Source organism: Neofelis nebulosa, chromosome 8, assembly GCF_028018385.1.
Source record: "Neofelis nebulosa isolate mNeoNeb1 chromosome 8, mNeoNeb1.pri, whole genome shotgun sequence".
Classification (NCBI taxonomy): domain Eukaryota; kingdom Metazoa; phylum Chordata; class Mammalia; order Carnivora; family Felidae; genus Neofelis; species Neofelis nebulosa.
This window is the reverse complement of record NC_080789.1, coordinates 26,423,906-26,448,283: the sequence shown is the minus strand read 5'-3', so window position 1 is coordinate 26,448,283 and position 24,378 is coordinate 26,423,906. Positions and strand designations below refer to the sequence as shown.

The 24,378-nt window shown below is 36.5% G+C and overlaps 1 protein-coding gene across 6 annotated transcripts in view; it reads right to left on the bottom strand.

Annotated features, from left to right (window-relative positions):
• CEP83 (centrosomal protein 83) overlaps positions 1–24,346 on the bottom strand; it is a 120,367-nt gene extending 96,021 nt beyond the window's left edge. For 2 of the 6 annotated variants that reach the window (XM_058741787.1, XM_058741785.1), the window contains exon 1: positions 23,914–24,343. The gene's annotated coding sequence lies outside the window, so the exon portion shown is untranslated. Of the gene's footprint in view, positions 1–272; positions 356–4,166; positions 4,375–5,184; positions 5,321–23,913 lie in introns of all 6 variants that reach the window. The other 4 variants (XM_058741788.1, XM_058741789.1, XM_058741791.1 and 1 more) reach the window with 4 other exon arrangements.
• Between the last annotated feature and the right edge of the window lie 32 nt (positions 24,347–24,378).

Genomic DNA, 24,378 nt, shown 5'->3' with positions numbered 1-24,378 from the left:
CATTTGGATGTCCTCTTTTGTGAAAAGTTTATTTGAACCTTTTACCCAATTATTTCTCTTGAATTATCTTTTTACATAGTAACGTGTAGGATTTCTTTTTAAAATTAAAATCACAATGAGAAAACCAAAACAATTGACCATAACAAGTCTAAAGAGGAGAAGCAACAAGTTGTGGTGTAAACTGGTATATCCATGTTAGAAAAAAATGAGCACTACTCAAGTTAAAGATATATACATACTATGACCCAAGAATACTTCTACTTGAAACATACCCCACCAAAATGTGAGTACAAGTACACCAAGAGATTTCTGTTGTAAAGTTACTGCTTGTAACAATACTATTCCCAGATGAAACCTAGAAAACAAACCAAATGTCCATTAACAGCTGAAGACACATATTGTGACATAATGAAACTAGCACTTTACGACAACAAAAATAACCTACAGAAACACTCTACACAGGTGAACTTCAAAAATACTGTGCAAAAGACAGACAAAAAAAGCACACTATTCAAAACATAAAGTTCAGAAAAAATTAAAAACAGGCAAAACTGTAGTATTTAGAAGATACATGCTTAGGTGTGTTTAGGTTATAAAACTATAAAAAGAAGTGATTAACGTAGAAGTCAGGACAGTGTTACCAGAGAAAAGGCCATCAGTGTTCTACATTTTGATCTTTGTTGTGGTTAAATTGGGGGTTTGCTTTGTAAATCACTCAAAGGATAGTTTTTGTGCACTTTTCTGCTTTTATAATTCACAATTTTTTAAAACATTCAGAATTTCAAATTCTAAAATTCAAAGTTTTAAACGTTCACTCAAAGATCTGGCTCATATCTCAGGCTTTGTCTCTTCCTTCACTCTGAGGGAGATGGCAGTGTTCACCTCTAGCGCCTGATCCAGTGGGAACGCCACGTGTACCTCCCTGTATGTGGCCCAGCAGTCTTTCCCTCTGGCTCCCTTCCAATTTCCTCTCCCATCCTGTCCTAATAGAAGTGCTAACATTCCTTTACAGTAGTCAGAGTAGCCTTCTAAAGTTCCCTTGTAGGTAGGGGCTCCAGTCACCTGCTGCTGAGACTAATGAAGATGTGGTTGGCTCTTTAAAAAAAAAAAAGAAAATGTGACTCAATATCATCAAGGATCCTGGTCTTTTTCATTGAAACTGTGTACAGAAAATCTCATTGAAGGGGGAGATCCCACACACCACTACTCATTGCTGTTTACAACCCCAACAGAAAGAAGCTTATTTTGCTAACACTACTCCAACAGGTGGAAACAAGATTTACTCCTTGCCCATCAACAAACCAATGAGAACTACCACAACTCACCCAATGAAAAGCTACCAATGCCCCAAACTCTCACTCCTCTCCTTTCTTTCCAAACTACCCCTCCCAAGTCCCTCCTTTTCTATATAAAAGAATGCTCCTTTCCTTTGTTCTCTGGACTTGCTTACAGTTTGCCATAGTTTGTATGTCCCAAAGTGCATTTCCTCTGCTATCCTGAATAAACTCATTTTGCTAGTAAAAGTGGCTATTTTATGTTTAAAGTTGACACCATACTTCTGCCAACATAACCTGTTGGCTTAATTCTCTTCATGGTTGTGAAGCTACCACATTTTCAGACCTCACATGGATACACAATAACATTCACAAAACAGACAATCTCATCAACCAATTCTCTTTTGTTTAGCCTTTTTGTTTTTAAAGTAAAATTTACACATAATAAAATGCATAAGTATACAATTCCATGAGCTCACAAAGGAAGAATCCCAGAGTATTCTATTGTTTAAATATACTTTGTTGGGGCACCTGGGTGACTCAGTAAAGCATCCAACTTCAGCTCAGGTCATGATCTCACAGTTCATGAGCTCAAGACCCGTGTCGGGCTCTGTGCTGACAGCTCAGGGCCTGAAGCCTGCTTCGGATTCTGTGACTCCCTCTCTGTCTCTCAAAAATAAACATTAAAAAAATTTTTGTTAATAAAAAAAGAATGACTAAAATAAAAAACATAAGACACAACAAGTGTCGGTGAGGATGTGGTGAAAAAGGAATCCTCATGTACTGTTGACGGGAATGCAAACTGGTGCAGCCACTATGGAAAACAGTATGAAGGCTCGTCAAAACGTTAAAAATAGAAATACCATATGATCTATAATTGCACTTCTGGGCATTTACCCAAAGAATATGAAAACACTAAAAGGATATATGCACCCCTATGCTTATTGAAGCATTATTTACAATAGCTAAATTATGGAGGCAGCCCAGTGTCCGACAGATGAACAGATAAGATGTGGTGTGTATGTACATATATATGTATATATATGTACATATATAATGGATTATATAATTGTATACATATAATGGAATATTATTCAGCCATAAGAAAGAATGAAATCTTGCCATTTGCAACAACATGGATGGATTTAGAGGGTATAAGCTAAGTAAAATAAGTCAGTGAAAGACAAATACCGTATAATTTCTCTCATAAGTGGAATTTAAGAAACAAAGCAAGTGAACAAACAAAACAAAAGGCAAACCAAAAAACAGACTCTTAAATACAGAGAACAAGCAGATGGTTAGCAGAGGGGAGGATGAGGGGGGAATGGGTAAAATAGGTGAAAGGCATTAAGAGTACACTTCTCGTGATGAACACTGAATAATACATAAAATTAATGACTCACTACATTTTATACCTGAAACTAATATAACACTCTATGTTACCTACATTGGAATTTTTCAAAAGTAAAAAGAAACTGGTGAAATTTTTTTTTTAATGTTTATTTTGAGGGAGAGAAAAACAGATAATAAGCAGGGGAGGAGCAAAAGAGAGGAGATACAGAATCCAAAGCAGGCTCCAGCCTCCAGGCTGTCAGCACAGAGTCTGATGCAGGGCTCTAGATCACGAATCACGAGATCACGACCTGAGGTGAAGTCGGAAGCTTAACTGAGCCACCCAGGCGCGCCTGAAATTTTTTAAAGAGACAAAATCTTTTTAAATTTTTTTGAAGTTTTTATTTAAATTCCATTTAGTTAACATACACTGTAATATTAGTTTCAGGTGTACGATACAGTGATTCAATACTTCCATACACCACTGGTGCTCATCACAAACAGTGCACTTAGGTCTTTAATCTATTTTGAATTTATTTTTGTGTATGGCATAAGAAAGTGGTCCAGTTTCGGGGCACCTGGGTGGCTCAGTCGGCTGAGCGTCCGACTTCAGCTCAGGTCATGATCTCGCGGTTTGTGAGTTCGAGCCCCGCGTCAGGCTCTGTGCTGACAGCTCAGAGCCTGGAGCCTGCTTCGGATTCTGTGTCTCCCTCTCTCTGCCCTTCCCCTGCTCATGCTCTGTCTCAAAGATAAATAAAACATTAAAAAATTTTTTTAAAAAAGGGGTCCAGTTTCATTCCTTTGCATATAGTTCTCCATTTTTCCCAGCACCACTTGTTGATGAGACCATCTTTTTTCCATTGCATGTTCTTTCCTCCTTTGCCAAAGATTAATTGATCACATAATTGTGGGTTCATTTCTGGGTTTTCTATTCTGTTCCATTGATCTATATATCTATTTTTATGCCAGTACCATACTGTTTTAATCACTAAAACCTTGTAACATAACTTGAAGCCCAGAACTGTGATGCCTTCAGTTTTTTTTGTTTGTTTTTTTAAGAGGTTGCTTTGGCTATTCAGGCTCTTTCGTGGTTCCATACAAATTTTAGGATTGTTTGTTCTGGCTCCGTGAAAAGTGCTGTTGATATTTTCGTAGGGATTGGATTAAATGTGTAGATTGCTTTGAGTAGTATATTTTGACAGTTGTTCTTCCAATCCATGAGCATGGATTGTCTTTCCATTTCTTTGTGTCATCTTCAATTTCTTTCATCAGTGTCTTATAGTTTTCATAGTGTAAGTTTTCACCTCTTTGGTTAGGTTTATTCCTAGTTATCTCATGGTTTTGGGTGCAATTATAAATGGGATAGATTCCTTAATTTCTCTTTCTGCTGTTCCATTACTGATGTATAGAAATGCAACAGATTTCTGTACATTGATTTCGTATCCTGTGACTTTACTGAATTCATTTATCAGTTCTGGCAGTTTTTTGGTGGAGTCTTTCAGCTATTCTCTATAGAATATCATGTCATCTGCAAATAGGAAAGTTTTACTACTTTCTTACCGATTTGGATGCCTTTTGTCTTTTTCTGTTGTCCCACTGCTGTGACTAGAACTTCCAGTACGACGTTGAATAAAAGTGGTGAGAGTGGACATCCTTAAGGTGAACAAAATTTTCCAGAGTTTGAGTATACACGCCAATTCCAATCCTGGCAGTGCCAAAGTGAAAGTGGTCGGGAGCACACCACCACCAAGAGCAAGTGGAGTGGTTTCTATACAGAAGATATGGAAGCAAAGGAAGGAAATCATGTGATGGATATGGCTTAAAGATTGCCTTATTCAGGATAGCCTAGCTGGCTGGCCGAGACTGGTTGTTCGTAAGTTTCATTTCCTCATATTGAAGAGCGTGGATTCTGGCTTATGTTAGCTAAGGGCATTAGAGCCACCTCAGTCTAACAGCCTCCTCATTTAATTACTTTCACACAGTCTTTTTAATTTTAGCAATTCTAGGAGTTGTAAAGTGATAGCTCATTGTGGTTTTAATTTGCATTTCCCTAAAACTCTTCTCTCCCACCCACCCCCTGTATTTAATGGCCAAAGATCTTCTTCATCCAGGATAAGATCTGTGCTTTAAAAATGTTCACAACAAAAAACGTTTACTTTGCAACTGGTAAAACGCGACAGTGATTTGTGTATTAGAAACAAATACAAATCTACAATTTATCTCACGTACTACTGGTAGCTCCCTGAACATACACTGCTGTTTTCTACCTCCATGTCTTTGCAAATACTAATTTCCTTATCCAGAAGGCCTCTTCTATCCCTCTGTACTCTGGTCTAGTGAATTTCTCATCAGCCTTCAAAACCCTGTTCAGAAATGTATTACTTCCTCCATTAAGTACTTCCTGACTTTCTCAAATATAATTAGGTAACTATTCTGTCTATCTTGTAAATGTACATGTATGTATATATAACACATGCAGTGTAACTGCTTCCAGGCAAGAAACAGGTCTTACTCATCTTTACAATAACCCACACACAGGCACATCATTACCTCAAAAATATCAAATGATTATATTCACCATTCTAATGCTGCCTTGCTCTTGATTCACTTTCACATCCATTTTCAGTAACTGAGGCTTCCAGACTGTATTGGGCTTAATGCTGCCCCAAAGGAAGATAAGTCACTTCTTAATCTCTGTAACCTACGAATATTACCTATATAGTGAAAGATGGGATTAAATTAAGGATTTTTAAAGGAGGAGTTTATCCTGGATTATATGGGTGGGCCCTAAATGCAATCACATGTATCCTTGTAAGAGTGAGGCAGAGGACGCTTTGAGACTACAAAGAAGGAGGGAGTGTGACCAAAAGGGCAGAGCTGTCACCCTAGCCAAGGCATGCCTGGAGCCACAAGAAGCTAGAAGGAAAGGATTCTTCCCTAGAGCCTCTGGAGACAGTGCTGTCCTGGATTTCAGTCTTCTGGTCTCCAAGCTGTGAATGAATAAATTTTTGTTGTTTTAAGCCACCCAGTATGTGGTAATTTGTTACAACAGCTACAGGTTAATTAATATACTGGCTTTCTCTTCAGTCTATTATTCATAACAAATTTTACCCAAACACAAAATTTCTATCACAATTTTAAATTCATACCATAATCAAGTTTTTCTGATTTCAATACACATTTCAATTACTTACAGAATATATCAATGTTATATATAAATGAATAATGTTATATATAAAAGAAACAATTCTTATTATACAAAGTTTGCCAAATAAAATCACAACACAAATTTTTTAAACATTTAAAAAAATTTTTAACGTTTATTCAGTTTTCAGAGACAGAGCACGAGCAGGGGAGAGGCAGAGAGAGAGGGAGACACAGAATCTCAATCTGTCAGCACAGAGCCCAACGGCAGACTTACACTCACGAACTGTGAGATCATGACCTGGGCCGAAGTCGGCTGCTTAAACAATTGAGCCACACAAGTGCCCCCACAATGCAAATTTTTTAAGCACATGGTTCAAACCAAACTTTTTTTTAAATGTTTATTTTTGAGAGACAGAGAGACAGAACACAAGTAGGGGAGAGGTAGAGAGAGGGGGAGACACAGAATCCAAAGCAGGTTCCAGGCTCTGAGCTGTCAGCACAGAGCCCAACGTGAGGCTCGAACTCACCAACTGTGAAATCATGACCTGAGCCCAAGTTGGGACGCTTAACCAACTGAGCCACCCAGGCACCCCCAAACCAAACTTTTAAAAAAGAAAGGTTTAACAGATTACTTTTGATCAGTCTATTAATCAGGGAGCACTTATTAGATAAACTAGTCTCTGTGAAAGGCAGTTTTTTAAAAACTCAGCACAACTCTTCTAAAATACCTCATCTTCCTCTCCTTACAACTCTGACTATCATAGAGCCATACCTTCCTACCACTTCTTTTGACTAGTCCCAGCTCTACAGACATACCTATGACATTCTTTTGCACAGGAGCTGTATTTCTTAAGCAGTGTACAATGTCTGCTCAAAAGGATGGAAATTCCAAATATTCCAAAAGCACAGCTGCTAATGCTCATGGAAATCTTCCAAACACATTCCCTTAAAAAGCACATGCTATGCCTTTGAACATTTCAAAACAATGCTTTAAATACTACATGCCCCTAGAGTGAATGCTGTTTTTTAAAAACATTAAAAGTCTAAGGAGAACTACATGAGGCATTACTTCTCTTATAACAAAACATTAGAAATTAAGGTCTTTAAAACCCAGAGAGACTACCACACTAGTCACCCAAATAGACTATGGATGGCCATCCCAGGGTGTCTTGTATACAAAAAATGTCACAACTTGACACCCTGCCAAAACCTGAAGTGCAGCTGGGAAGAGACCCTTCAAAACCCTGGTAAGGTGCCAGGCCCCTTAATTGTGATTTAGAATGAAACAGGAGGGCAAGGAAAGAGGAAGGGAAGAAGATATGTATTAGAGTGGTTAGCAATCAACCACCAAGCACTCTGAATTAAAATGTTATTCTATTCTTATAATTGCACTGTCTGCTTCCACACAGCTTAATTCACACAAAAGAATTCTACAAAATAGGATTTAGTAACCAGTCAACCTCAAATACTTAGAAATAAGTTACAAAAGTCTCTGAAAAGTTGTGATCTGAAAACCAAAGATGACTGTTGCCTAAACCATACTTCAAATTCATTTTAATGTTTCTTAGTGTAGGCTCTCTTGCATACAACACGGGACTTGCCAAAAGATTTATGAGCACTTAATACCTTTGTGTGAGCTGTAGAGGCTTCTTTGCTCATAGCCCCATATACTGAAATAGATAAAGCACCTCGTAGCTTGTAACACAAAATGAAGGCTATCTACTGATCTGACAATATATCCTGGAAAGTATTTTTTAAGTAAATCTGAATTATTTCCATGAGATTTATGCCTTAGTCTGAAAAATTAAATAAAGGAAAAAAGTTGATTAAGAGTTCAACATTTTTGCTCAGGTTAACATAAACATTCTTTTTTTCATCTTTGAGGATCTACCAAAAAGAAAGTATAAAATTTCTCAGAGCCAGAAAAGGTAAATAAATAAAAGTCATCCTCAAGACAGAGATTAATTTTAAAACCATATCTTTATTCATTCATCAGTTGATGGGCATTTAGGCTCTTTCCATAATTTGGCTATTGTTGATGGTACTGCTATAAACTCAGCAATGAAAAAGAATGAAATCTTGCCATTTGCAACAACGTGGATGGAACTGGAGGGTATTTTGCTAAGTGAAATAAATCAGTCAGAGAAAGACAGGTATCATATGTTTTCATTCATATGTGGAATTTGAGAAACTTAATGGAAGACCACGGAGGAAGGGAAGGAAAAAAAGTAGCTACAGAGAGGGAGGTAAACCATGAGACACTCTTAAATACAGAGAACAAACAGGGTTAAATGGGGTGGACAGGTGGGGGGAGTGGGGAAAATGGGTGATGGGCATTGAGGAGGGCACCTGTCGGGATGAGCACCTGGTGTTGTATGTAAGTGATGCATTACAGGAATCTACTCCCAAAGCCAAGAGCACACTATATACACTGCATGTTAGCTAATTTGACAATAAATTATATAATAAATAAATAAATAAATAAATAAATAAATAAATCCCTATCTTACCAAAAACAGGGGGTGGGGGGCAATTAATACAACCAGCATTTACTGAGTGGTCCACTTACACAAAGAGAACTCTGAGGGGGATACAGAAATATGCAGACCATCAGGTCAAGCCAACTTCTTAGCAGGGAAGAGCCTGCCTGTATTAAAAGTATTACAGACACTTTCTAAGTGTCTATTATGTGCTAACACTGTTGGGTACAGGGATACAGTAATAAATAAATAAAAATCCTTGCCCTCAAGGAGTTCGAGTTAGTCCTTGAAACCTACATGTTAACCAACACTTGCTGACTGAACCAGGATAAGAGAAAATTTATTATTTACCAAATCCTTTTTGTACTTAAATTTTTTTGCCATGTGCATATATTACCAATTCCAAGCAATACATGAATTCAGAAAGTTTTAAAAGTATAAAGCAATGTAATATATTTATAGGCAGTATGTGTACAAAGGGAAGACAGGCCTACTTCCACTAGAGAGGCTGTCCAGGAAGATTTCACAAAGAGGGTGATCCTGAGATAAAACCAAACACGCAGAGAAGAAACATCAAGTATGAAGGCATGGAGATGGAAAACAACTTTGTGGGTAGGGGATAGTGAGGTGGGGAGCAGATGAGCCTAGAGAGGTGGGCCAGGGCCTTGAAGGAAATGTGCAGGAGACTGGAGTTTATCCTGGGATCTAGAAGAGCCAATGCAAAGTTTTAAGCTTGTTGGCAGATGAGGGACAGTCCAGGATAGTTTCAGATTTGTACTTTAGAAAAATAACTAGGTTATCCAAGGTGTGTAAAATAAACTAGGTGGGCAGGGAGATAGTGGGAATCCTAGAGAAAATAAGATCAAAAGGCTGGGAAAGTAATGATAAAGATCTGAACTAAAACAATGGTAGCAAGTAGTCAACAGGGAATGATCTTGAAAATAAACTTGGAGTTAGAAGTAACAGAAATTAGTAGTTAGATATTGACACTCATCTCCCTCAAAAAAAAGAAAATAATAAAAATAAAAGCTATTTTAATGTTATTAGTTAAAAGGCCAACCAGAAAATCAGGGAAGAAAAAAAAAAATGGAATCCAGTGAAAGTAGAAGAAAGGTTGCTTCAAAGATTACAAGTACTCATCCTCCATGTAAAAAATGAATCAAGCACAGGAACCTTTGCAAAAGCATCTTAGTAAATGCAAATACCATCATAGTACAACACTCAAAATATCTACCTTTCTTCCATAGAGATTTCATCAGCAGAGGGGTAAACACTAACGCTTGCTCTGTCAGGAACAAAGACATAAAATAAGTATTTTGTTCTTTAAATGTCCACCTCCTGTAACTCCTCATTCTTTCCCTCAAACAATCATCTCTATAGCAACATAACTCTTAAGAAATTCGTGGGTGGAAAGCATATGTTTTTTGCAAAAATATGAGAACTCAAGAACACGACTACTCTATTTTTCCCTTTAATATAAGAGATTCACAACATACCCTAAAAGATAACTGCAAAATATGGAACAAAAAAAGACTTAAAAATGTGAGGAAATGTAAAAATCGGTACTGCACATGCTTATATGGAAATTCTTTTTATATGTTACAATGACACCTTGTGGTAAGGCTTTTTAAATTATATAACTTACCTTGGAAAATATTTTTACACCAGAAATATAATAAAACTGTTTTAGAATATAGGAAAAGACCAAGATCATATGCTGAGGTAGAATAAACAGATACAATGATCCAATTGGAGAAATAAGGTAATAGAGGCTCTTCAAATATTAAAAATGGAACTACTGTATGATCCACCAATTCCATTCTGGGTATTTCTCTGAAGAAAATGAAAACACTAACTTGAAAAGATATATGCATCCCCACATTTGCTGCAGCATTATTTACAATAACCAAGACACAGGAACAATCTACATGTCCAGCAATGGATGAATAGATAAGAAAATTGAGCAACAGACACACATACACAATGGAATATTATTCAGCCATTAAAAAAAAAGAATGAAATCTTGCCATTTGTGATAACAAGGAGAGACCTCGAGGGCATTATGCTAAGTGAAATAAGTCAGAGATAAACAAGTGAATAAGTGAAATAAGTCTCCTCCTCCCCCCAACATGCACAAACACTCCAAACTATTAGACTGGTGGTTGCCAGAGGCAGGAGATGAAGAGTGAGAAAAATGGGTGACCTGGTTTTGTTGTTTAAATAAATTGAATTTTTAAGAAAGAAAAAAGGGGCACCTGGCTGGCTCAGTCAGTGGAGAATGTGACTCTTGATTTCAGGGTTGTGAGTTCAAGCCCACATGGGTTATAGAGATTACTTAAAAAATAAAATAAAATCCTAGAGAGGGAGAGAGGCAAACCACACGAGACTCTTAAATACAGAGAACAAACGGAGGGTGGATGGGGTGGGGGAGAGGGAAAAATGGGTGGTGGGCACTGAGGAGGGCACTTGTTGGGATGAACACTGGGCATTGTATGTAAGCCAATTTGACAATAAATTATATTCATAAAAAAATTAAAATTAATAAAATCCTTAAAAAGAAAAGAAAATGGAGGACAAAAAAAATCAAGCTTTAAAAAACATCATGATATACAGGCTAAAGCAACTATAAACTATAAGCTATTATACTATTCCCTTCAATTAAACTAAAATTATTAGTGTTTCTTATATGATGCAAAAATAAACTGCTTTTGAAATCTGGGGCAAAATTTGTAAGAATGGCCGTCCCTTTACGTGAGAATATTGACACCTGGTTTATGAAGTATGAAAATAATTTTGTCATTACTCCTTTCTTTTCAATATTACATTAAAATTTTCAATCTTGATTAATCCAATAATTAACAGAATTTACAATCATCTTCCAAGAGCTTATTTACTAAACCATGCCAAACACTGTAAACATACAGAAAGGTTAATAACGCAGTTTGCACACAACCACCTTTATAAATCTCTGAAATATTCTTCTCCCTTAGCATCTACAGTACCATGATTATCTCCTAGCTCTTTGACTTCTGTCTCTTCTTTGTTCCCGTTCTCCCAGTCACCATGAGAAATCTCTGATCCACTGCTGCCTCTCTCTAAATTAAGTCAAGTTGCTTCTCTCACACTTCATTTTTTACACCTATTTGAATGACATTCAAATTTACACCCACATTCCGAACACAGCTCATAACTCCCACTCTACTCACATGTCCCATCCACAATGGAAGCTGAACATAAGAATTAAACTCATTAACTTCAAATTTCCATCTGCCTCCTTTAAAAAAAAAAAAAAAAAGTTACCACTATCATCTCTGAATTTCTTAGTACACAACTCATTCCTCAACTTCCATTAGTAATAAATTATTAATCTTGCTGATTCTTCTTCATCTGTCTCTTGATTTGAATCATTCTTCTTCTAGAACCATCACCCTTGAGGGCAAAACCTCAAATATTTTACCCTTGGCTTATTTTAAGAGAAATCTCCTAAACATGTGCCAGACTTTGGTCTTTCCTCACCCTTACATCGCCTACAAATATCCACCAGGACAATCTTTCTCATATACTGTGTTCATCACTGTAACTACTATTATAATCCTTCCTATTTACTGGATGGATCAAATCTAAGCTTCTCAGCCAAACTCACAGTCCTACATTAGCCAACTGTCTATATAAACGCAAACATTTCATTTTGCTGCTTCACAACACTCCTTTGCTAGAGCCAATTAAGTTTGCTTTACAGTCCCTCAGACACATTATTTATTCTTGCCTTCACAACTGTGTTCATATATTATGCCAAATTAAAATGCCTCCTTAAATCTCTTCAATTAATCCACAAATCAAGGTCAGAGTTAAACCTAAAACCTTACAGTCTAAACATACTTTGAATTTATAGTTACTCTGAAAGTAAACATAAACAGGGGTGCCTGGGTGGCTCAGTCAGTTAAGCATCCAACTTTGGCTCAGGTCATGATCTCATGGTTTGTGAGTTCAAGCCCCGCATCAGGCTCTGTGCTGACAGCTCAGAGCCTGGAGCCTGCTTCAAATTCTGTGTCTCCCTCTCTCTCTCTCTTCCCCTCCCTGCTCACCGTTTCTCTCTCAAAAATAAATAAACATTTAAAAAATAATAATAATAGCAAACATAAACATAAAGCTCTTTCTGCTTCACTGGTTTCTGCCTTCCTTGTGCTTACCTCAGAATATTTATTCTGTATTCTATCACATCTGCACTTTTCCCCTCTAATGCTTTATAATTATGTAAACTGCCTTTCTAAAGAAATTAAGTTTCTCAAAGAAAAAACAATAATCGTCTACTCATCATCAGAGAAATACAAATCAAAGCCACACTGAGATACCACCTCACACCAGTCAGACTGGCTAAAACGAACAAATCATGGAAACCACAGATGCTGGCAAGGATATGGAGAAATGGAAACCCTCTCACACTGTTAGTGAGAATGCAAACTGGTATAGCCACTCTGGAAAAGTGTGAAGCTTCCTCAAAAAATTAAAAATAGAACTACCCTATGACCCGGCAATAACACTACTAGAAATTTACCCAAGGGATACAGGACTGCTGATGCATCGGGGCACATGTACCCTAATGTTTATAGCAGTGCTTTCAACAATAGCCAAATTATGGAAAGAGCCCAAAATGTTCATCAACTGATGAATGGATAAAGATGTGGTTTATATATACAATGGAATACTACTTGGCAATGAGAAAGAATGAAATCATGTCATTTGCAGCAACGTGGATGGAACTGGAGGTATTATGCTGAGTGAAACAAGTCAGAGAAGTACAGATATTATATGTTTTCACTCATATGTGGATCTTGAGAAACTTAACAGAAGACCATGGGGGAAGGGAAGGGGGAAAAAATAGGTACAAACAGAGAGGGAGGGAGGCAAACCACAAGAGACTCTTAAATACAGAGAACTGAGGGTGGATGGGAGGGTGGGGGAGAGGGGAATATGGGTGATGGGCATTGTGGAGGGCACTTGTTGGGATGAGCACTGGGTGTTGTTTGTAAACCAACATGACAATAAATTATATTCATTAAAAATTTTTTTAAATAATAAAAAAGAAAAAAACAATAATCCTCTACCTTTTGGGTCCTTTTCATAACTCCCAATTGCAATAAACTTAATGACAAAAGTGAACCACAAATTTTCTGTGATATGAATCCTACTTTCCCACAGGCTTACAATGTAATTTCAAAGATGAAAAAGGATGTCACCAAGAACACTGTTTGCTAATCAATTATGCATGCCTTAAACAGTTATCCATCAAGATATTTCTGCCTGAAAAAAAAATTCTGGGGACAGTCTGGTAACCAAAAGCCTTAAAAAGTGAACATAACCTTTGACCTAGCAATTCCACATGTAGGAATTAATTCTAAGAAACTAATCAGAGATGTGTACCAACATTTGTGTTCAAGGACTGCTTTCATTTATCATTCAGTAAACACTTATTGAGTACATACCAAGGGCCAAGTAGAAGTGGAAGATAAAATTAGGTCCCTGCCTTCACGGTGTTTACATCACAGTGCTGTTTATTATGGAAAACAGGCTATTTTCTAAAAAGTGTGTTTAATAGAAAGTTATACCATATTCATGGATCAGATAATAATCCCATTGTTAAGATATTGCTAAGATGTTAATTTCTCCCAAATTCAATGCAATGCCATTTAAAAGCCCAGCAGACTTTATAGATATTAACAAGCTAATTCTAAAATTTATATGGAAACAAAAAGACATGGAATAGCCAAAACAACTTTGGGAAAAAAAAAATGTTGGAGAACCTGCACTACCTAACTTCATAACTTACTAAATCCAACAAAAATCAAAATTGTGTGGCATTAGTGTCAACACAGACACATAAATCCATTAAAAAAGAGAGTAAAGTTCAGAAACAGATTCAAACAAATATGGCCAATTGACTGACAAAAATGTAAAGTCAGTTCAATCAATAGGATAGTCTTTCCAATAAGTGGTCCCGGGACATATGCAAAAAATGAATTTTAAGTTGTACCTCACACCATACACAAAAGTTGACTCATAATGTATATATAAACACAAAACATAAAACTATAAAACTCTTAAAGAAAATGTAGAAGAAAAGTTTAGTCATGGGTTAGGTAAAAGATTTCTTTAAATTGGTTAATTATTATTAAAATTAACAAGTTAATTTTAAACCAAAAGAACTTCTGTATTTAAAAGACACCATAATGGGGGCTCCTGAGTGGCTCAGATGGTTAAGCACTCGACCTTGGCTTAGGTCATGTCTCCCAGCTAGTTGGTTGGAGCCCTGCATCAGGCTCCATGCTGACAGCTCAGAGCCTAGAACCTGCTTTGGATTCTGTGACTCCCTCTCTCTCTCTGTCCCTCCCCCGCTCATGCTGTCTGTCTGTCTGTCTCTCTCTCTCTCAAAAATAAATTAACATTAAAAAAAAATTAAAAGACACCATAATGGAAATGAAAACAAGACTGGAGGAATAATTTATACATATATGTATCAAAACATATTATATATATATATATATGTTATATATATGTTATATATATGTTATATATACATATAAACATACATATATGTTTATATGTATATAATACATATAAACATATATGTATTATATTGATAAAGGGCTTGCATCCAAAATAAAGAATTCTGAAAACTAAATCATAAAAAAAAAAAAACCTCAATTTAACAACATAAAACTGGCTGAAAGATTTGAGCAGACACCATGCCAAGAAGACACACAAATGGTTAAATAAACACTTGAAAAGATGTTAAATATCATTAGTTATTAATGGCATGCAAATTAAGAACACAACATAGGGGCATCTGGGTGGCTCAGTCAGTTAAGCATCGGACTCTTGATTTCAGCTCAGGCCATGATCTCACAGTTTGTGAGTTTAAGCCCAACATCAGGCTCCCCACTAGCAGAGAAGCTCTGCACTGCCCCTCCCCTGCTGGAGCTCTATCTCTTTCTCTCTCAAATAAATAAATAAATAAATAAATAAATAAATAAATAAACGTTAAAAAAAATGTTTTTTTTAAAAGAACACAATGTAATACTACTATACACCTATTAAAATGGTTAAAGCTTAAAAGGCTAATATTACAAAGTACTGTCTATGAATGTAGAAGAACTGAAAGTTTCATAAACTGGTGGAAATATAAAATAGGAAAATCATTTGAGGAAATCATTTAATTTTTAAGAAACTGACAAACATTACCATATAATCCAGCCATTTTATTTTTAAGTATTCACCCAGGAGAAATGAGAGCATGTCTATACAAAGACTTCTACACAAATATTTATAGCAGCTTTTTTTGTGAGACTCAAACACAGGTCCATTAAGAGGTAAATGGATAAACAAATTGTGATATATCCATACAATTGAATACAGTATTCAATAAATATGAGTTATTTACCATGAATGAATCTCAAAATAATTATGCTGAGTGAAAAAAAATCTAGACAAAAAAGAGTGCATTTTATATTATTTCATTTATATAATTCCAGGAAATGCAAACGAATCATAATGCCAGAAAGCATAACAGTGGTTGCCTGGAAATAGGAAAGAGTGAGCAGTTGGAGGGGGTAGGAGCAAAAGGGAAGGATCATAAGAAAATTTCTGGGGATAATAGATATATTTAATTCTTGACTGTGATGATAGTTTCACAGGTATATATACATATACATATATGTATATGTATATATATCAAAACTTTAATTTTAAAAATGTACAATTTGTTATATATCAATTATATTTTAAAAAGCTGTTTTTAAAAATAAACATTGTGAACCATAAGGAAAAAAACTTTCCTAAAAGTAAATTCTAGGCCAAAATGTCAGTTAAATTTTTCTTTAAAAAAAAAAGAGAAAAAGTTATGAAAGAATACTTAACATCAGGAGATGTTTGTTACATAAGTAGAAAACACAGACCACAAAATACTCTGGTATACAATCCTTATTTTGTAAAAAGCCTATTTACATAACTATATATGCATAAAAAACAGAGAAGATAAACAGTAAAATATTAAGTAAGACCTATGGGTGATAGGTGTGATTTTATTATGTCTGTGCATTTCCTGCACATTTCTTATTTTACAACATAAAATATATTTATAACCAGATGGAAAATGTCAACTGAAAAAAAGAAGGACACCTCAAAGTCTACTTGATGACCAAAGGAGGAGGAAAAAAGTCTCCCCTTTGCACATCAGAAAAAGTGACCAAATATAAAAGAAAATGAGGCTTGAAGTTAAAGCCTCCACTTCAAGAAATAACCCAGAATTACTGAAATTCCATGCCTTTCCACGTAAGTTTATGCAACACTCAAAAATGTATTCAGAGACAACTGCTTGTTGTCAGCCCCAAATCCATACTCTACAGAACTACCAAATCTAAAACAGCAGTATTCAAACAGTTCTATAAGATTTAGTTTGAAGGTATTTACTAGAACTCCAATATTTAGAACATACTAGGTCTTTTACTTGTGTATATTAAATATAAAAATTTTAATTCAGAAGATTTTATACTGAAGACATATCAGATCTTTATTTCCGTATCAGTTAATATGCTGGAGGTCTCTAATATTTTTAAATCCAGTTTACAGCACATTTGGATATATTTATCTTTTACTGTACCTTTTAAAATAGTTGAAGATGTAGTTAAAAAACATTCAAATCAAATCTTGGCAGAATCCTGAAGTGCTTCCCACTCAACAGTTTTGCAAAATTGGTCAATAACGGTTAATAATATTATCAAGCTTATTAATATAGTATATAAAACCTTTCACAATCTGGACCCTCTTTACCCTTCCATGCTCACAACTCCCTGATTTGTGCTTATACCCTAACAAAACTAAATCACTCATAGTTCATTGAACACACCATACATTTGCTCACCTCACATGGATCCCTCTGTGGAATGCAATCTCCTAATCTCACCTTTCATTCATTTTTATATTCAACTCAGTCACTACTTCCTTCTGAAAGGCTTTGCTAGATGCTTCCCTTTTTCTTTTCCTTTAATCCATTGAGTTAACTGTCATTGTGGGTCCTCCATAATGCCATGTATTTATCCATATCAATTTATTCACTTCACTATATTATAATCAGCTATTTGTATTCCAATCGCCTGCACTAGACAAAAACCTCCCTGAGATCAGAGATTATGTCTGAGTCATCTTAATACCCCCAAAACCTTGCATAATAGCTGGAACATGGCAGGTAATCAATGAACACTTGTTGAATGAATAGTAAGCAGTTTTTCCACTTATCAAAAGGACAGGAAAAGCAAGAAACTGCATAGGTCTTGGGGTTCCAAAACCCCAAATGCTTTATAATTTGGCGCTAAAGGAAAATCACGGAATTTAAGTCAACAAGTACATTTAGAGGACAAATAAATGCCTAGTATTGTGCAAAGGATGATGAGTGATATTAAAGAAGTATGGATCAAGTTTTACCCTAAGAGTTCCACACAGAAGCAAAAAACCATATGAAGAAATGAGCAGGTTGATAAATCCTCTTCACAAAACAGCCAAATAACCATTTTAGTGATTTGGAATTCAATCAAAAGCATTCATCAAACTGAAAAGTGTTTATTCATGAAAACAACTAAACTCTGGATAAGAAGAACATGAGTTTACAGCATTCTTACCTTTGGCTACTCCCATCTCCTCCCACCTCTGTCACTTATAGGAGTTTAACAAGCTATGAGGCAGAAGGTTCACCACCACTACTGGAGCTTAATCTGTTGACCTGCTACACTGTCAGTTGAAGTGGAGACTTCTGTGGTAAGTTAACAGTCAGGGCCAGTGGCACCTGGAGCCTGAGGCTGCAGGACTCTATGCGGCAAGCAACAAACTGGCATACTAGCTGAGGAGTTTACAGGAGTTCTGGAAGTTTAGACAGCCTTGGAGGGGCTTGATAAACTATTTATGAATGCAGGTTAAAATAAAACTGTGGACTAGAGACTGAAGGAGGTCCATGCCACTCACAGATCCTTGGCCAGCGGAGCTATCTATCCTCATGCACATGGCAAGAGAGGCTGGTGCAAAGTAAAAGCCAGGGCAAACTTCAAAATGACCTGTGTCTGAATGTACTCCCTCATAATCATATAAATCATCAGCAGTACTAGCCATATTAGTATCAGGCATAGCTGTATTAGTTCAAACTGAACACAACTTTTGACCAATCCTTGGCTGAACACTAATGTATGCAGACACAGAAAGTGAGGTTTAAAAAAAAAAAAAAAAAAAAAAAAATCAATAAAACCAGCAGATGTCATAACAACCTAATATAGGGGAAACAGACTTTACAAATTTAGACCAGGCAAGTTACTAAACAAACAGAAAAAAAATCAGCCTCCAAAAGAAAAGCCAAAATACAGAGTTGCTTCAAAACATTATCTAAAATGCCCAGTATTCAACAAAAAATTAGAATACAAGAAAAAAAAAACTGTGACCCTTTCTCAAGAAGAAAAACATCAAACAGAAGATGTCTCTGGGTGTCTCCTAATACTGGATTTGGCAAACAAAAACCTCAAATGAGCTATAATAAGTATGTTCAGAGAACTAAAAGGAAAGCATCTTTAAAAAACTCAATGAAAGTATGATGGCAATGACTCAGATGGCTGAAAATAGAGACAAAAATTGCTTTTAAAAATGGAAATTCTCATGTTGAAAAGTAGAATTATTGAAATAAACTCATTGGAGGGGCTCAACATCAGACTTGAGATGACAGAAGACGGAAGAAATGAACCTGAAGATCAACAAAGAAGTACCCACTCTGAAGAACAGAAAGAAAAAATAAAGAGAAATGAACAGAATGTCAGATTCTGCACAACAATGTAAAGCATAACATATATATAATAAGAGTTCCAGAAGAGGAAAGAGCAACAGTGGGGGGGGGGGGGGGGGGGTGGAGTTAAGAAATAATGGCTACAAATTTCTAAATTTGAAGAAAAACATTAATTTATCTATCCAAGAACCAACACAAATAGATCAGCACCAAGACACACCACAGTCAAAATGCTGACAGAGCACAAAAAAAAAAAAAAAAAAAAAAAAAAAAAAAAACAAAACCTAAAAGGAGCAAGAGAAAAATGACTCATCATGTACAAGGGAACAATGGTATGATTAACAGCTGGCATCCCATCAGAAATGATGAGGCCAGGAAAAGAAACCATGGAATTTAAAGAAACAAAAAAGCTCTCAACTAAGAATTCTGTATTCAGCAAAACCATCCTTCAAAAACGACACTGAAATCAGTGAAATCAAGATAAAGTCTTAAGAGAATCTGTTGCTGTCCAACATGCCTTAGGAGAAATACTAAAGGAAGACCTCCATGCTGAAAAGAAGTTACTCCAGAAAGTAACAAATCCACAGGAAAAAAAATAAAGCGTGCAGAAAATATAATTATATAGGTAAATACAAAAGATTCTAGACATGTAATTGTTCTCACTACTTTTCTTTACTTCCCTTTAAAAAATGAGATTATATAAAGCAATAATTAAGGTAGTATTTGGCTGGGTTTATAATATGCATAACTGTAGTATGTATGACAATAATAGAACAAAGAGGGAAAAGAGATATATCGAAGTGTCCATAATTTACCAGAATTAATTTAGTATCATTCTGAAGGAGACTATGAGTTAAAATGTATTATTATTACCCCTAGAGCAACCAATATGTAAATAACATATTGAAAGAAATGAACAAAATAATTAAAACGGTTCACTAAAAATTAACACAAAGTCAGTAAAGGAGGAAAAGAGAAGAAACAGAAGACACACAAAAAATAACAAAATAGCAGACATAAATCCAACAAAATCAACAATTATATTAAATGTGAATGGACTAAATACCCCCATTCAAAAGGCAGAGAATATAAGACTGAATGTAAATAAAAACAAAAACAAAAAACAAGACCCAAATGTATGCTGTCTTTAAGAGATATATCTTAGATTCAAAGACATAAAAATGTTAAAATTAAAGGATATAAAAATAATATACTAATAAAACTAGAGTAGCTATAGAACTAAAATGACAAAATATAATTTAAAACAAGTAATACTATTGAAGACAAAGAAGACTATTTCTTAATGACAAAAGTCACTGCATCAGAAAAACATAATAATTATATACATCTAACAATAAAACCCCGAAATACATGGAAGCAAAAAAGGAAAATTAAAAAGAGAAATAGAGAATACAACAAAAATGGTTGTACAGTATAATGATACAACAAGATAGAAAATCTGCAAGGATATTGAGGACTTGACAAACACTATCAATGAATTTGATATAACTGACAGAACACTCCACCTCTAAACTGCAGAATACATATTCCTTTCAAACACACATAAAACATTCCAATAAGCCATATGCTGGGCCACAAAACAAGTCTCAGTGAATTTAAAAATACTGAAATCATGAAAAGTACATTATTTGACCACAAGAGAATCAGAGATCCACAACAGAGAGAAATCTGGGAATACTCTGAAAATATTGGTAAATTCAACAACAAATTTCTAAATAACCCATGAGTCAAATAAATCACAAGGAAAATTTAAACATATTTGAATTGAATGAAAACAAAAACAGCATATCAAAATGTATGGAATGTAGTTAAAGCAGTGCTCAGAGGGAAATGTATAGCTTTAAACATCCATCAGAAAAGAAAACAGGTCACAAATCAATAATCTAAGCTTCCACCTTAGGTAATAAGGCAGGGGCGGGAGGGGGGTGGGGAAGTACACTAAGCCTAAAGCAAGCAGAACAAAGGGAGGAAAATGTTAGAGTAGAAATCAATGAAGCAGAAAATAAATAAATAATTAAATAAAAAGCTGGTTCTTTAAAAAAAAAAAAAATTAATGTTTATTTATTTGAGAGAGAGAGAGAGAGAGAGAGACAGAATCTGAAGGAGGCACCAGGATCTGAGCTGTCAGCACAGAGCCCAAAGCAGAGCTTGAACCCACAAACTGCGAGACCATGACCTGAGCCAAAGTCAGTTGCTTAAACAACCGAGCCACCCAGGTGCCCCAAAAGCTGGTTCTTTAAAAAGATCAACAAAAACTGGGGCACCTGGGTGGCTCAGTCGGTTAAGTGTCTGACTCTTGATTTTGGCTCAGGTCATGACCTCACGGTTCATGGGTTTGAGCCCCATGTCAGGCTCTATGCTGACAGCTTAGAGCCTGCTTGGGTTCTATCTCACTCTCTTTCTACCTCTCCCCTGCTTGCTCATGTGCATTTTCCCTCTCTCTCAAAAATAAACAAACTTTTTTAAAAAATCAACAAAACTGACATACTTAGGCTAGATTTATCAGAAAACAGAGAAACGATACAAATTACCAAAATAAAGAATGAAAAACAGATCATCACCAACCTTACAATGTCTTAAAAGACTAAAAAATATGAACTTTGTATCAACAAATTAAACACTATGAAACGGACTAATGTCTAACAACACACGTTATCAAAACTCAAAAAGAAACAAAATCCAAATGGAACTAATATAACAAGTGAGGAAATTGAATTAGTAATCTAATCTTCCCACAAAGAGTAAAATCTTCCCACAAAGAAAAACCCAAGCCCACACAGCTTCATTGGTGAATGCTATCAAATAGTTAAAGAAGTAATAGCAATCCTTTGGAAACTATTTCAGAAAAAAAAGAGGGGAAAACATCATGCAACTCCTTCAATGAGGCCAGTGTTGCCCTGATAACAAAGTTGGACAAAGGCACCACAAGAAACCAACAGACTAATATCCTTCATGAATATAAACACAAAATTCCTTGACAGAATTTAGGAAAGCCAAATTTAGCAACATACATAAAATTATACAGCATGACTAACTGAAACTAATCCCTGGAATACAGGATTGAGTTAACCTCTGAGAATCAATTGATGTAATATACCATATTCAAAGAATAAAGGACAAAATCTATATGATCATCTCATTGGATGCCGGGCAGAAAAATTCCAACAAAATCCAATACCCATTCATGATTAAAAACTCAACAAACTAGGAACAAAAGGGAACTTACTCAATCTAATAAAGGACATGTACAGAAAACATTAAACTTCCCATTCCCAAGTTCCAACTTCCATTACCAATAGTTTGTTTCCAAAGAAGTCATTCAGTCTCATAGCGCCTCAAATGTTCTCCGGTCCTTTCTTACATACTTAAAAGGTTACAGCACTCAAAAGAATCATGAAAAAGTGCTCTGTAAACTACCTGCCATACAGTCATGCCAATTCTACCATTAAAGGTTCAACAGGTGTTGAAAGAGTGAGGTTACTGGCTTAACCAAGGCTTAAAAACCACTTGTGAATAGTGTTTCAATCTCCGAATAAGCTGCTATTATCCTTTTTTGTTTTAAATTCCGGAATATAACCTGCACACTTCATCTGGTCAGAAAAGAAAATGTTCAGAATAAAGGAACTACCAGACATGCACCGTCCTAAATAACCAAAGGATAACTCAAATCCATGTGCAACTCTCTGGAGAGTCCTGCATGACACCGAAATTCAAAACATTCTAGTAATTCCACACAAAATGAGTTTGAAATCAAACCTCAGTACGGAAGGTGTATATTAACTGTAACCACCTACAGGCTAAACCATGAATTTACACAATTCTGAATCCAGATAATTGCAGGATAGACACATTTAATTATATTCTAGTTGAATATTAGACTTGTTTACAGAGATGTTGCTTGGTAACAGAAGCACTGCTTTAACGACCTACTCAGTTTTAGATCCACGCAAGTACTCTGTGCTCAGGCTAAACACTATACTATAATTTCTTATAGTATATATAAGAAATTAAGAACAAGTTTCTTGCCATTCTAGACATCTTTGAGCTGTTACCGAAACAGCTTCATAATAACCTAACTTAAGGCTTTAAACATACGTGGCAGTGGGCATTTTTAAAAGCTAGGTGCCCATGTATCATGGGCAAAAGCTGCACAGTAAGGATTTATCACAATGTTCATTTAAGCCCCGCATTCATTTACATAGTCTAGTTATCTCTGAAGGGGTTGCCAAACATCGCTATTAAAATGGTCTGCAGGGTCACAGAAAATGGTAACATAGTTTTTCCGTAACAAATTAAAGTGGGGCTACCACAATCTGCAGCCAGTTAGTAATCTGGCTACACAAGCACCACTCTGGGGTGCATCAAAGAGCTCTATAAAGGGGCGCCTGGCTGGCTCAGCAGGGGGGAGGGGGAGCACGCTACTCTTGATCTCTGGTCGTAAGTTCCACACACAACCCCCCTGGGTGTAAAGATCACTTAAATGAACTTTTAGAAAAAGAATTTTTTCAAAAGCTCCATAAAGAGTTTCACGTGCACTTAACTGGTACAGAACAGGTACCGGGGGAGCATGCTACTCTCGATCTCCGAGTCGTGAGTTCCACACCCGCCTTGGATGTAAAGATAACTTAAATGAACTTTTTAGAAAAAGAACTTTTTTCAAAAGCTCCATTAAGAGTTTCACGTGCACTCAATTGGTACAGAACATGTCTCACAGCCGACAACACCCGCTCCAATTACTTTACAGGAAAAGCAGTAACAACAAAAACTCAAGGGCAAGTTGTGAAGAAAAAGGGAGTATTCCAAAACTACGGACAACACAGCGTCCCCATAAGTCGAGGTTACGTACCAGACTCACACACAGTCCTTGCAACGTGCGCGCATAAAACTTAATAGCGCCCGGTGCTGTGGCCACACTTGCCACCGGGGGACACCTGCACAGCTCCAACCACCGGCACCCACTCAACTCTTCTCGCACGGGCATTGAGGCTAAGGGATGAGGTCCCACACGCGAGGTGCTGGCCAGGCCGGCAGCCGCTCGCGGCGCAGGCTGAAGAGGAAAAGGAGGGCCGAGCGCGCCCCTAGAGCTCCGGGCTCCAGGGAAATCTGAGGTATCCTGGGAGAGCTCCGAGGGCGGCGGCGGAGAAAAGCTTCGCTCCACCTCGGCGGACGGGCTTTCTGCGGACGGCTGGGCAGCCCAGTAGCCGCCAACCCGCGGAAACACCACCCTCCGCCCACCACCCGCCTCCCCTCAAGCCCAGCGGAGCTGAGCGGGTCCCGAGACCTAAGAGCGCGCGAAGCAGGAAGTCCCGCC